At 38.5% G+C, this 14,929-nt stretch overlaps 1 long non-coding RNA gene across 1 annotated transcript in view; it reads left to right on the top strand.

Moving 5' to 3' along the window:
- The window catches only part of LOC112672043 (uncharacterized), a 176,425-nt gene extending 165,881 nt beyond the window's left edge, over window positions 1-10,544 (top strand). The window contains exon 6 of the long non-coding RNA XR_007413798.1: window positions 10,223-10,544. This is a non-coding gene — a long non-coding RNA (uncharacterized LOC112672043). The remainder of the gene's footprint in view (window positions 1-10,222) is intronic.
- The last annotated feature ends 4,385 nt before the right edge of the window (window positions 10,545-14,929 follow it).

Below are 14,929 nucleotides of genomic sequence, written 5' to 3'. Positions count from 1 at the left end.
TCTAGTTGTATGGGGGTCAAAATTCATTTTAGATTTCTCCTGGCAGGATAGAGGACTCATTTCCATCTTTTTCTTGATCAATTTTTCTCTTATTTCTTTAAGGAAAATAGAAAAATAAATGGAGCTCATTTTCTGTAGTCTCATTTATTTCTAGAATTTGAGAGTGTTATTCACCATTTCTATTTACTTACTTTTACACATAACTGTAGGTTCAGAAGTAGGCTGTATAAGACAATAAGGAGAAAAAGAAAACCAAAATCCCTTATTCTTATACATGGTGGGGCAAAAGAGAAAACTATTGGATAGCCTAGAGTCTATAATTACCTACCTATAATTTATCTGATCCATTTTGTCTCTGGGACATCAAATTTACTTACAAATTTTTGAACTATGGCCTCAGTCTCCTTTAGATGCCTCTGCAATTTTGGCAGTTTGCTCATCTTAGAGATCACCATCATCAACATTACTTACTCCAAAAATATCTGATGCTGTACCAGGCACTATATCCATATCCATGCATCGATATCATTTAATTATATTTATACTTCACAGATATCATCTCAATCAACTCTTTGTTTGGTAGGGATTATGAGGAAGGAGATTATTTGGACTAAGTCATTAGTTCAAAGTAACATTTTCTACAATAGTCTGCTATATCAAAAGATCCATGGTGTATATTTTTGAAAATACATAAATGATTTGATGCACTTTTGGCAGTCCTTTAGGATATTGTACTGTTTAAAATGAATTTTACTTCCTATGGGAAATATGGGGTTATATGAATTCCTGCTTTTCCATACTAAAGCTTGTCTTATGATAGGTATGATGTAACTTGAAGGTGGGAGAAAAGACCGCCATTTAAAAATTCCTCTCTCTTTGCCCCCAGAGCTCTCTTAATATCTCAAATTTCACTTTTAGAGATTAATTTCTTTTGGTCTTGAAGGCTTTTGTGTGACAAGAGTTCTCTATTAAAATGCAAATGCCCCTGGGAGTGGAAACATCTTAAACTAGTAATGAACAACCTGAGGCTCTTTGTAGCTCTAAGCTATGGCCAAGATCTAATTCTGCATTAAAAAGATTAAAAAATGCCTTCTTGTTGCTATTTTCAAATACACCCAGATATTAACATTTTAGTCGATAGAAAGAGGTATCATTTTTTTCATTTACATTTTTCTAGTCAATAAAGTAGATAAAAGAAATTGCCAGAATGTACATTTTAAGATTAGATCAAGATGAAGAGTGGGTCAAAAAAAAAGTTGTCTTTGGGATGCCTGGGTGGCTCAGCAGTTTAATGCCTGCCTTCCACCTAGGGAGTGATCCTGGAGTCCCAGGATCGAGTCCCACATCCAGCTCCCTGCATGGAGCCTGCTTCTCCCTCTCCCTCTGCCTGTGTCTCTGTCTCGCTCTCATTCTCTCTGTCATGAACGAATAAATAAAATCTTAAAAAAAAAAAAAAGTTGTCTTCATAGTTACACCTGATTTTAAAAGTATGAATTTGAGTTAACTTCTGATATGGAACCTTATACCTTTGTCAAGAACTTATTTCCCCCAAATAGGCTTTGTATACATAAAAAAGAAAGTTATTGGCATTTAATTCAATTTAACAATTGGTTCATTATGAAAGCTTGATATTCAAAATAACCGTATGCCTTTAAATATTGATAGGCACCTTGTTCAAATTTGAATCTGAGGTTTTATATATGCTGAACAATTAGAACTATATTCAGTAAATTCAGTTCAACTTAAAAAAAACAACAAAAATGGGTTCATAACAGATGAAAAAAATCTAAGCTATTGATTATAAAAGTGTCCTGAAACACAAAAAAGCAGGTGGATTGGGCCTCACAGAACTGGGTAAACCACACCATAAAATGTGAGCAGGTGAAAGTCAACCTGTAGATAAACACAGAGAGAACAGAGAGAAATATCAAACTAAAAGTAAACACATGCAACAAAAACAAAATAAAACAAAATGGGTTCTTGAGGCAACCCATGAGAGTTTTTTATGAAAGAACTGTAAAGTAATTGTGCTAGTTGGTCTCTATGCAAATACATACACACACGTTGAGCGGTGAGGCTGCAGAAGTTTTTTACCCTGGGCTGAAATCCAAAAAGTGAAGAAATTATGCTGACCACCTGGGGAGGGCTCAGACTTGATCTGAGCGCTTATTCCAAATTCTTTTGAGAAAGAAAAGACAGACATGAGAGAAGAAAAAAAGAGGTAGCGGAAGATAGCTCTACTGAGGACAGAAACATAGTAAAGTTCTCTGCTACCAGAATAAATCTCTTTTTACTTGGCAATGGGAAGATCAAAACTGAGGAAACTCCATGACCATGAACCTAAAAAGTAACTTGCAACTACTAGTATTCTAAGTAGTTGAAACAAGATGACTATATACCCAAAACCTAACTTGGCCCTTCCATTCAGAATAGAAGGCTGTGAAAGAAAAGAATGGAAGAACTTCAGAGAAATCCCATGGCACCTGACTCCATTAAGCCAGTTAAGGCATGCTCATGAACAGACCACCAAAGACCGTCACTCGTTTGAGTAAAACCCTGTGAAAAATTAGAACAAAGTGAACACACAGAAAGAATGGTCCTGGAAGAAATAGACATAACTGAAATGGAAGACCTAGAAATAATTCTATGAAGCCTCATTGAGATTACAGTAGGTAATTATTACATAAAATCAACTCAGCATTCTTTGATAAAAATAAAAGTGTTTGGAGAATAAATATAAATGCATCTTTATAACTGAACCAACTTATTAGAATGATCACTGTTGAAGACAAAATGCGTAATCTAGAAGCAAATGTGGAATCGAACACAGGATATGAAACATGGTAAAGAAAAATTCAGAAACTAGGAGCATGTATTCAAGATTTATATAGTGTGTCTAATAGGAGTTCCAGATTGAGAGAACGAGGCAATGATGATAAAGAAACTATGAAAGCAAAAATAGACCAAGGTATTTTGAAACCGAAGTCAGGGATACAACTTCAGGTTTAAAAGGGCCATTAGACTTTGAGCAAGATAAGGAAGAGTATACATGGGCATTTGATCTCTCTCTCTCTCTCTCTCTCTCTCACACACACACACACACACACACACACACACACACACACTCCCCCAGCAAATCCTAAAAGGAAATCATAAGAAAAGACTTTCTGGATGAAGTGAGAGTTTCAGGCAGACTTGAAGAATGGCTAAGATATAGGTAAATAAAAGAGAAGAGAGAAGAGGGTGAAGAGGCAGGTGGCAGTGATGCAGAGCAAATCAGACAGACAACTTAAATCCTAATATTCTTCCATTACCAAATTTCAAATTTAAAAAAAAATCTATGGAAATGAGAACTTCAGTTAAATATCCCAAACGTTTATAATGACTAGTCCTTGCTCACTTGAATCGGAAAGAAATTAGTTCATTTCTTTCTTTCTTCCTTCCTTTCTTTTTTTTTTTTCCCCCTGACCTTATCACATACTCAGCACACTTCTATTTTTGGATGGACACAGTCAGTTTTGAAAAATACATGAAAGGCCGCTTTGGGGATTGGAGTCCTAATGTTGGCCCAGTATATTCATCTTGTTTTGAATCATAGTATAATGAATAATTCTGGTGGTAATGACTGAACCTCCGTATTTATAGAAAACTGACATTTCTTAAACATGAAATTGTTCCTGTTTCTATGTAAATGAGGCTCTGCATTTAGGTGCAGTGGCTTCTGTTCATTTTACTTGCTCTGTCTTATTTAAATCAAAAATTGTATCACCAATTTTCACCCTATACCACACCCACCCTCCAAACTGCCACGTAGGGTCTTTGCTCCTGCTCCAAGAATATTTTCCTTCCCTTATGTCTCTCACCCAACATGCTTATTTTGTACTTACTGGATTACAAAATTATAAATATCTTATAATCAAGTAAAGTTGGTATATCAAACTAAAATAAAGTGGGATATATGTGTGTATTTTATCTTCCTCCTTCTCCTACTCATACACAACACATGCATTTGGAACATTTCCCTTCTTGACATGGGTCTTGCCAGTGTTTTCTTTTTCTGGCAAGATATAAAATCTGACAGGGAAGAGGCCACCTCTCCTTTTAGGATAATTTCTGTCTGAATCAGCTTAGGCTAAACATGACAAAGTACCATAGTCTGGGATGGGTGGCTTAAACAACAGAAATTTATTTTCTCACTATTCTGGAGGCTGGCAAGTCCAAGATCATGGTGTGGGCAGATTCAATTTCTGGTGAGAGTGCTCTTCTTGGCTTGTAGGCCAAGAAAGAGAGCTCTTAGCACATTCACGACTATATTCACATGGCTTTCCCTTGGTGCACGCACGTGGAAAGAGAGAGCTTGCTCTCTCCTTCTTCTCTTAAGGCTATCAAGCCTACCAGTTTAGGACGCCCATGCTTATGGCTTCATTTAACCTTAATTACCTTCTAAAAGCTCTCTCTCTAAATACAGTCACACTGAGGGTTAGGGCTTCAACAGATCCATTTGGGGAGGGGGTAACAATTCAGTCCATAGCAATTTCTACCTGTGGAACATAGCACGAGTATGGAGATTGTTTTTCAAATAATTATTTTGAGCATTTTTATTTTATACAGGTGTATTGAAAAAACAAGTATATGTGGAAGGAAGGAAGCAATTCAATTCAAATCTCTTCCTTTCTCTGAAGAGTCTAAAAACTTCCCTCTGAACTTATTTTTAGTCTTTTGTTAGTGTTTTGACTGTGTCCACTCTTTTGTGATTCCAGATTCTAGAACAGAAGGGATATTACTGTATCCCTTCATTGAAACATTAATCACACACAGTCTTATGACTATTGTACTATAAAGTAAAATGCTTTTTAATTTTTTATTCTGATTTTGTTCATGTTTCTTGCTTTTCAATAGGACTGTAAGCCACGTATAGCCAACACGGAATCCTGTACTGCCACGAGTTCCTTTATAGTTTCTAAGCATAGTAATGCCTAGCATGAAGGTGTTTACTACTTTCTTCCTTCCTTTCTTTCTCTCTGCTTCTTTTAACCTATATACACTTAATTAATGATTATATACTAATGAAGAGAAAATTTGGTGGAAAAGTTTAAGATAGAAAGATGGTGGTAAAAATTTTTAAGATGCTTGTTATTTTTAGAGAACTAGTGACAAGAATGTTGTAGTTCATTCTTATAATCTTCTAGTATAACTTTTTTCCAAATTAGTAATTTATGGAGTGTTTTTTTGTCATTGCTAAGGCTTCCTGAAGCTGAAGCTTTGGAGTTCAGGGTCTATATTAGTGATCAATATCTGTGAAAGGAAGTGGAAGCAACAGAATGAGCAGCAGAAGAAGGTGAAGTGTTGAGTCACATCCAGCAAAGCCTCATTTTATCACTGGAGATCTATATGTTAACACAGCCCATCAAAGTTGTCCTGCATGTATCTGAATCAGCCAAACATTTATGTTTCTATCACTCATTCCATTTGATCCACGATGGGAAAGATAAGCCTTTGGGAGAAGTAGCATTTTGTGACTGAGGCAAACCCTCAAGGAGTTAACAGCTCCTTGAGGAAAGAAGTCCTTTCTTGAAAGGTCAGAAGGGCAGCACATCCCTATTTTTCAGTCTGCTCCTTTGTGCTGCTCAGATCCACTCCTATTTGTTCTGGAAGTAGCACCTTTAGTATTCTAGTGGGCCTCTCATTCTGGGTTAAACTTTGGAGAAGTTAGTGAAGCCAGCTACAGTCCCTGTCACTGTATATATTCTCAAGGCTTCAGGTGATACTCCTTTTTCCTCCTTCTACTAGCCCCTCGAAATCCCCCTCATTCTCGGTTACCATGTCTGCTGAGCTTCAGAGGTCATTCCAATTCTGTATTAGGACGGAAACTTCCTAATGGTATAGCATGTGATTCTTCCCAGTGAATCTCATGCTCTTGGGCCCATTCCAACATTCACTTTGCTGAAAGAGGACTCCTGTGGTCTGACAGTATTATATGGGACCCCATGTGGATAGATGAAACATTCTGTAAGCCACTGGAAAAGTAGTGCTGGCCTGAGCCACAGTCAGAAAGGCAAACTGATAACTGGAATATGTATCTATTACTGTTAGAACATGTGGTCCTTACAGGATAGAGATGTTTCAAATATGGTCAACTTAGCCTCACATGGTTGTTGGGTCTCCCTGAGGAATATTGTCACATCAGGAGCCCAGTGTTCATCTCTGTCTCTGGCAGGTGGATGATCAGAAGCAGTACAGCCACGTCAGCCTTTGTAAACCGAAGACCATCCTGTTAGGCCCTGTTAGGTCTAACTTCAATCTCTCCAACTATGACCACTCCACCCAAATGCTTATTGTGCCAACCCTGGGGTAGCCAATGACTAAAGTTGAGGGATAACCGTGTTTAAGTCATGCAGTCTACTTAGGTGTTTAGTGTCTTGTCCCTGCTGTGACCCTCTTGTAGGTACTAAATGTGTGACACAAATATTCTACTTCATGCTTATTTCCAAATGTTCTTCACATGTCTCTAGGTCAGACCTCATTCCCAAATTCCAGGTTTTCTTCTTTCAAGCTCCTGGCCAGCTAGCCAGGCTCTTTATCACTGCCCAAGAGTTTGTATGTAACCTCAAGCCACTTCTTTATCCATACAACTTGAGAACTTGGTGCCCCACAAGTTCTTCCATTTCAAATTTAAAATTTAAAAAAATTTCAAATTTAAAAAAAACTATGGAAATGAGAACTTCAGTTAAATATCCCAAACGTTTATAATGACTAGTCCTTGCTCACTTGAATCAGAAAGAAATGAGTTCATTTCTCCACACTTTGAGATGATTTTCCCTTAGCACTGTTTTACAGCTATTCCTAACTAAGGCTGCTGTGGAGCTGCCATCTTTCTTTTTTTTTTTTTTGACTTGCATTTATATACTAAGCTGACCCATCTAACAACCAAACTTAGGCTTTTTGATCCAGATCTTAAGGAATTGCTCATATGACCATAGGTGTGAGTGGAGGAAGGAGCTCTGGAGCACCACTAGGGAAGACATGGGAGATTAGTTTACCAGTTCGCTGTGCCCCACTCGTGAAAAAAGTGCATCATTCCAGACATACCAAATGCCACCTGCTTCTTATAATGGAATACTAGGCCTGCCCCATGTTGTGGCTTACTAAAGCTGACCGAACTGGCTCATGGTGGGAAATTTCAGACACTAAATGATCTATAACTTGTCTTCTAATTGTATTAGATGTCCCCAAAACACCCCTGAACATCAAACAACTAAAAATGTTACTGACATAACAGGCCTCTGAATCTTCATAGGGTTTATCTTCTATCTTTTGAAGCTCATGTGTTTTACCAAAGCCTCCAGTGTTGCTAGCCACTTGTTGTTCATCTGGCTCAATAAGTATAGTAGAGTGATATCAATGACTCATATATTTCCCAACCTGTGTCCTAATCTTGGAGTAACAGAGTTGCATTGGTTGACCATTTAACCTCCTTTGGAGCTCAGCCACTGTGACTGTTAAGTCCTAGGTCTTGTCTTCAACTTTCTCTTCTCTCCCATGTCAGGAGATGAGGGCATCTTTATAAGCTACCAGAAAATCACTCTGAGTTTTAAAATTGGTTTTCAATTGCATGGTAACCAATCAAAACTTATTGTTATTCTTTTCAGGAATACCAGTGGTACTAGCAATAGCCATCCTATTTCATCATCCATAAAGATACTACTACTTCTGGATTTCTCAAATACCTGGAAAATCACACCAGTTAATGCCTTCTTTTACATGAGGCATTCAATTCACTGATGATGAAAATGTAATCAATTCAACTGCCACAAATAAAGCCCTCTGTGCTTCCCATACAACCAGTAATGGGGTCTCCATTGCCTGTTGGGTAGTAAGCTATCTAGCTCTACGATCTCACCTCATGAGCTGTTTTCTTGGACCACTCCTATTAACAAATTCGCAAATGAATTTCCCTAGAAATAGTTATGAGCTAGAGCTTGGTGTTCTAGTTACTTATTGAAATTAACCATGCAGAAGAAAGGGAGAGAAAGCAGGGTTAAGTAGAGGAAAAGTAACACTGCTATTCAGGCTCAACAAAACCTCATCCCACTCTATGGAGAGCCCTAGAGCTAGTCAAAACTATCTTACATTTGATCAAAATAGTTAGGCCTTTATACTCTCATTTAGTAAGCCATTGGATGTTGGCTCATCTCCCTCTTAACCACTGGGAAGTATAAACCCTTGGGTAAGGCTCTCTGAGAATGAGGCAAACTCTAAAGTCGCTGACAGCTGGGACAAGAAGGCCCTCCTTGAAGAAGTATCTGGACAGCATATCTCTGAGTCTCCTCTAATTGTTCTGCAGTATGCTAATAGAAGTGCCAGAAAGTAGGGTTGCACTCTCCAATTATAACTGCTTAGTTAAAGAAATTTAAACAGGTTTCTTTATTGCAGAACTTCTCAGAACCTTTGCAAGGCTAATATACATAGTAGTTTCCTAGAGAGGAACTATAAAAAGTTCCAAGATGGCTTTATTTAGTTTACACCAGTTGGAAAAAAACACTGATCCATTCTGATAAGTGTTTTTTTACAATTATAGAGTTCCAGGTAAAATGCTAGTCTTGCTGAAAATATATTTACAATTCAATATAACAGAATGTGCCACTTTCCAACAACACTAAGAACGGTTTCAGAGTCACAGAAAGAAGCAAGCTGTGGAGGTAGCTATCACTCTTAATAATGGCCTTTTAGATGTAATTTTCTACTAACAAGCAATTTCAATTGAGTGTTTTAAGGCTGTCTACTTTTAAAGGACTTGAAGTACCAGTTTATCAAACTTACCAGCCATGTCTACCCAATGAACTGATACTGTCCCTGAAGAAATGGATTGAGATGTGAACTGTGCTGTGTTTTTGGGAAGTCATCAAAAATATTTGAAAGGGAAGAGATGAAGCAACCAATGTCTGTACTCCCTATCTTAAGTTCAGCCTTACTCTACAAAAATGAGGTTCCCCCGTGGTGTTGTATTTTAAGTATGCAGGAGATCTTTTGGTTGTACCTTGGTCTCTGACTGTGGAAGTAGAAAAAAAGGTCTTTTGTTCTTGTGAAAAATATTTAAGGAGGAATATATTTTTGTTTTCTTCCACTAAGATAGTCAAAACTTTGATTTGCAATGAAAGTTGTAAACAACTGAGTTGGTCTGATTTCACTTTACTGCTTAGAGGTTTGTCTGCACATATCAGCATGTAGTTTAGACTCTGGAGGCTCTTCTGAAAGGAAAATGAGAAGGCAGGTCACAGAGGATTTTCACCCATTGTTTACACTAAAGCATTATACCTTAGTAAAAACAATGTCCTGTACTGGAAATAATAACGAGTGTTCTGATACAGGCTGATTTCTTGATGATTCTAACTTGATTCTGTAAAATTTACATAAGGAACTGGCTGGGTTTCAGCTTTATCTTAAGCAAAATGGAGATCATTTGTGAGAATTAGAGTTATTTGTGAGAATTGGAGGCATTGTTAGTGTTCAATCTAGTTCTCTACCCTGCAACCAGTAGGCATTCAATAAATAGTAATAGCTATTACTGTTAATACTAACACTGAGGTTACTATTTTCCCTTCTTTTTTCTGAAATTTCTATTTGATTTTAAAATCAGACAATTTAAGTAGATAAGGATTACCTAACTCTATGGGCTTCATTATGTATATTTAAATAATGTGAAGTGCTACGATGACAAACACAATTTCCTTCAGCAAAGATCTATCTATTGCTTTTTGCTGAAGTGACAAATAGCTATTGCATACATGACGTCAGTGAAGCTTTTAAATAAATTGCCCTCCTGTAATCACAAAGAGAACACCATCTCTAATGCTACAAGTATTTTTTTTTGTAATTATTTGTAATGGAAACAGCGTAATAGAAGTTCTTATGGTGCCTTCCATAAGTGCTAATTAAATTATATGGTGAATACATGTGCAATTGATTTAAATGCCTTAAATTCTTTTCAGCATTGTTATGAATAAATGCACATATGCTTACAGATCCTAATGTGGTACTTTATTCCATTATCTTGAGTGGTTTGCTTTCTATGTCTTGATGAAAAACATATAAGGGAAAATGTGTGGCTGTCAAATGCCCAATGCAATGAGAAATCAATTATTCCAGGAACTGTCATAATAAGGCTTGCTAGCTTCTGGGAATATGAATATGATAGTCTCATCTGTCCCTATTTCTTCTTAAGATGGCATAGCTGCTTAGAGAAGAGGAGGAGGCCTGGAGAAAGTGGCTTTCGGAAAGGTCTTGAAGACGGAAGTCCCCAGAATCATCCACATAAGTAGTCCCCAAATGCACGTGTGCAGATCCCACTGGTCATGACGACAATATTTTGACTTTTTTTAAGATATGAAAAGGATTTTAGGTATGGTTTTCTTAATGCTCTTAAGAAAACTTTGATTGTCTCTTTCAAACTTGGGATGGCTAGGTGTTAAAATGGTCTTCCCTTTACGAAATGAGAATAAGAGTACATAGTAGTTTTCTGTTTTGTTTTGTATTACTGTCCTTACTCAGTCAATTAAAGCACTAATGACATTTTGTCAGTTGATCGGGTTGGTCAGAATGTTCAAGTTCTCCTCAAAAAGAAAAGTGAGGGCTGCTAATTTATATAACACATGGTCCTGGTCCTAGCTCCTTTCCTCCACCAGCCATCCATTCTTCTAAATCCCTTGAAGGTAAAGTCTAAAAACACACTGACACCTGATTTACCATTACTGTTACTAAATCATTTAATACGTATTTATTTTCTTTAACTTGTTACATGTATGCTATGGAGGCTTCTTGTGTCAAAGTAAGATGTAAATGTGAGTGAGGTGAACTTGCTTCCCCGGTCCATCCACCGGGAAGTCAATAGTCAATAGAGTTTGAAGTCTCTGGATGTGACAGGCTTATAAGGAGAAGCAATCTCCATTTTGTCACATTATTTCCTGAGAAAATTAATGATAGTGCTACTGGAGATAACACTTACGTAGGACTCTAAAGTTTAGAGTCCTCTATGCTTCTTTTCAAAAGAACAAACTTCTAGCTAGTAAATGCCTTGAAGGCAGATTTTCTACCCAAATCTCTAATCTTCCTTAGAGCACAGGTATGTCGATTCCACAGTGGAATGACTCTTATGCCCAGAATGTGGGTTAAAAAAGAATAGTTCTCTCCTATTTTTCCCTCAAGTGTGATATATGCTTTAGAAACTTGATTCAAGTTCCTGCTTGAATTGTCCTTCATGTCTGGCATCACCTGTGTTGCCCTGTCCTTTCCTACTAGCCACGGTGCCCTGGGCTCGCCAGCTCCCAGAGAAAGCTGCTGCTGCTGCTTCAGATTTTTCCTTTGTGCCTGGGGTTTGATCTGTGACCCTGAGATGCCACAGCCATGGGGCTCCTTCCACTTCTACTGTCCCATTATCACTAGAGGACAGCACAGCAGTTACCTACTGAGCATTTCGGTGAAGACAACCGATCACAAAGCTATTCAGGGAGTGCCTCTGTCAAGCTACTGGAGTTACAGGAGGGCAGCAGTACTGGCTAACTCCACACAGGGTCACAGTCCTGGCTGTCCAGTCAGTTTCCTCCCCTGACTGTCATCAGCCTGGCTCCCTCAAGGTCAGGTATGGTAATGTGGAAGATACTGCAGCAACTAGATGACAAGACCTATGACCCCAGATTCCCTTTTCTGCTTCCCATATATGTGGACACATACACAAATCAATTCAAAGAGCAGTCCTGAGCATTCCAAAGCTTTCCAAGATAAACATACAAAATAAAATACTCTCCTTGGATTTTATTCTTAAAAGAAGATTAACATCAGACCAACTCTAATGTGCAGGACTTCAAAAGAGACTGGGAAGCTGAATGATTTAAAATGTCATTTATGCTGATTTGTGTTGTGTTGTGTTTTTAAGTGGCAGGGCTCGGATGTTTCTGCAAGCATGTTTTTGCCTTTTTGCACAGTCCTAAGCAGCTCAAAACTGAATTAGAGCAGATTTTTGCAAACCATCATAAGAATACGTATTTACCAGTTTTAAAAGCTCCCTGAAAGATTTAAGAGGGCAGGAATATTTCAGTTACAATCCATTAACCCTATTTATCATCCATTGAAAATGTCTAAATGTGAAACCGTTTTCAATCTCCACTAATGTGCCTAGAACTGATATAACGTATCGTACTTAATTTCCACACTGCATTATGTAGTTGCGTGTTGTATTTGTGCATCCAAAGGTGACAGATCTCACAAATTCAGGATTTCATCCTTGCACTGCCAGCCAGCATGACTGAGGCTTGAGCTTTCCATTCTTTAACAGGGCAGAAATCAGAGGTATGTGAATTGGTTCCTCTTCGTCCCCTGCTCAATACACCGTATAGCCTCCCTCTCCCAGAAAATGTGAGGTAAAGCATAAAATACATAATGAGTTTGATTTAGAAATATAACTTCAGCTCCCAAGGATATTTTGGTGTGAGTTCTATTTTGATTCCTCTAGCTGTTTCCCCTGTTGACTTTGCACAGTGTTTATTGAACATCTATTATAAGTGACTGGATGGCAACTCGTACAATACGTTACATTTATGGAAAATTTACTATGTTTTAGTCATTGTGCTAAATGTCTCATGGGCATTGTTTCATTAACTACTCACACCAGCTCCATGACTTAAGCAGTGTAGATATTATCATAACAATCTCACATGTAAGGGAACAAAGACTCTAAGAGTTCAAGTAACTCACCCAAGGACATACATTTATTAAATAAGATACAAACCCAGTCCTGACTGTGAAGCCCAGCTCTTATTCTATAAAGCATGAGAAGTCCCAGAGCAACAGCTCGAGGAATAAACACCCATAAACACCTATCATGTTGATTAGCAAAATCAAAATGGATTAGCAAAATGTCAATCATTTCAGAAAAGTCAGGTCAAACCTTAAGGCAAATCCAGGAGGGAAATAGAAGGAGGTAAGTTCAGTATTTGGGTTGCAAATAAGAAAAGTAGTTTGGGGGCTAGGGGGTCTTCAGGGAGAAGCAGAGCAAGAATATACAAGACAGATTACAGGGGAAAGCACGAATGAAGCAAAGAGGGCAAAAAGAGGGGAGAACTCAGATGAAGCACAGAGCAACAAAGGGTCAGACTTTCCATCAAGATGGGATATCTGCAAGTCATGCATCAGATGTTTGGCAACTTTCCTAGGAAGGTACACGCCAATTATCAAGGGTGAGTATGGACCAAGTGAACGCATTTCTCAAGAGTGGAGGTTAAAGAGTGCTAACAACTGAGGGTAATTGAAAAGTCCTACCATTGAAACTGTTCCAGTTTGGGTTTGGGCAGGAGATTTATAGAGAGGGTTGCACTGAACAAATGCATGGGGCATAGGGCTGGAGAATGGTGCTCTTATGCTGGGTGCATGCAATGTGGCCCTAACCACCCAACATGAATGAGCCTTTTCTTACTCCCACTCTCAACTGGCTTCATGCAGAATCAGTCGTGCCCTCCTCCATGATCTGAAAGTGCTGGGTAAATATCTCTGTGTGGCAATGATTATGTTAGAGTAGTATATGTCTCACCAGCTGTGAATATTCTGGGGGCATGTCCACTGAATTATTGTTATTTAAAACAATACTTAAAAATAAGTCTACCAAAAAAAAAGTCTACCTTTAATTAACAAACTCAACATCCTTCCCTTTACTGACATTTTTCAAACTTCTCATGACTATTTTGGCTTTGCCTTTGTTTCTGGTATTCCCCATGTACTATTTGTCGGGGAATGAAGAAGTAGGTGACCAGGGCAAGTGACAGGAGAGAAAGGAAGGGAAGGCGCCAAAATCCATCTTGGGAACACAAGAGCCCACACGACTTGGGAGATGGCTTAGCATCCATATGTACCAACTCAACTCAGTTTACCTGCTTACAGTGCTCTGGAAGTATGACTTATCCCATTGGTTCTCTGAGGGCAAGGGCCTATTCTTAGCTGGAACACTACACTCTGTATCCTTGGGCTTTCATCCCCTGAACCACAGAAGGATCCTGCTGAGCTGGCCAAGATTCTGAGAAAGTAATAGTAGTGGAAGCTCCTCCTGATGATGGCTTGGGTGAGATTTTGCCTTAGCAGCTCTGGTAGTCAGGCAGGTTGGGAAGCAATCCAGGATTCCTCCATGTGCCCCTGTGTTTTGTTTTTGTTTTTGTTTTCTGTGTCTCTGCACTTTACCATGCTTCCTGGGCTTGCCTTCTCATTCTAATTTCAACCACATGTGAGAATGGATAATGTAGTTCACTTGACTCACAGATGCTCAAGTAGATTATTAGTTCCAACCCTAAACTACTGTATTTGCTGAGCTCAGCTGAGATTTTGAACTGTGTTAGCAGAGAAAGTGATAGGTTTTAAATAGTTACATTCCCAGATGATGTTCTCTATGTTAAGAGTTAACGTGAATGTGCTGATTGTCTAGGTCTGGATATGGCAAAGAAAAGCTCTGCCGTTCCTCTGGGTGACAAGTGGAAGGAGAGGACACAAGTTAGAAGAGGAAACATGTTCCTTACTGGTATGGCTTCTTCAGCTTGGACTTCTCTCTCTCCACCTCTGATCTCCACTGGGGAGAAACAATTTTGTGGTTGAGAGTTTGAGCTCTGAAATCATGCAATCAAGAGCCTGAATGCCAGCTCCTCCATGCTGTATATGCTACTTAACTTTATAAAGACTCAAAAGAAAAAAAAAAAAAAGACTCAGAAGTTTCCTTATCAAGAATACAAGCAGTTCCTGAAATTAATGCCTAAAACAGAAAGTACAGATTTCCACAATGATGAGCTTAGGTGCTCAAAATCATACCCAGTTCTATCCCCCATTGGCTATTTTCTTTATAGAACTACCATATCTTGGGGATTCCTGGGTGGCTCAGTGGTTTAGCGCCTGCCTTTGG

Source organism: Canis lupus, chromosome 10 (assembly GCF_003254725.2).
Source record: "Canis lupus dingo isolate Sandy chromosome 10, ASM325472v2, whole genome shotgun sequence".
NCBI classification, from domain to species: domain Eukaryota; kingdom Metazoa; phylum Chordata; class Mammalia; order Carnivora; family Canidae; genus Canis; species Canis lupus.
Note: the sequence above shows the minus strand (reverse complement) of the source record. Positions and strands in the feature narration are given on the sequence as shown.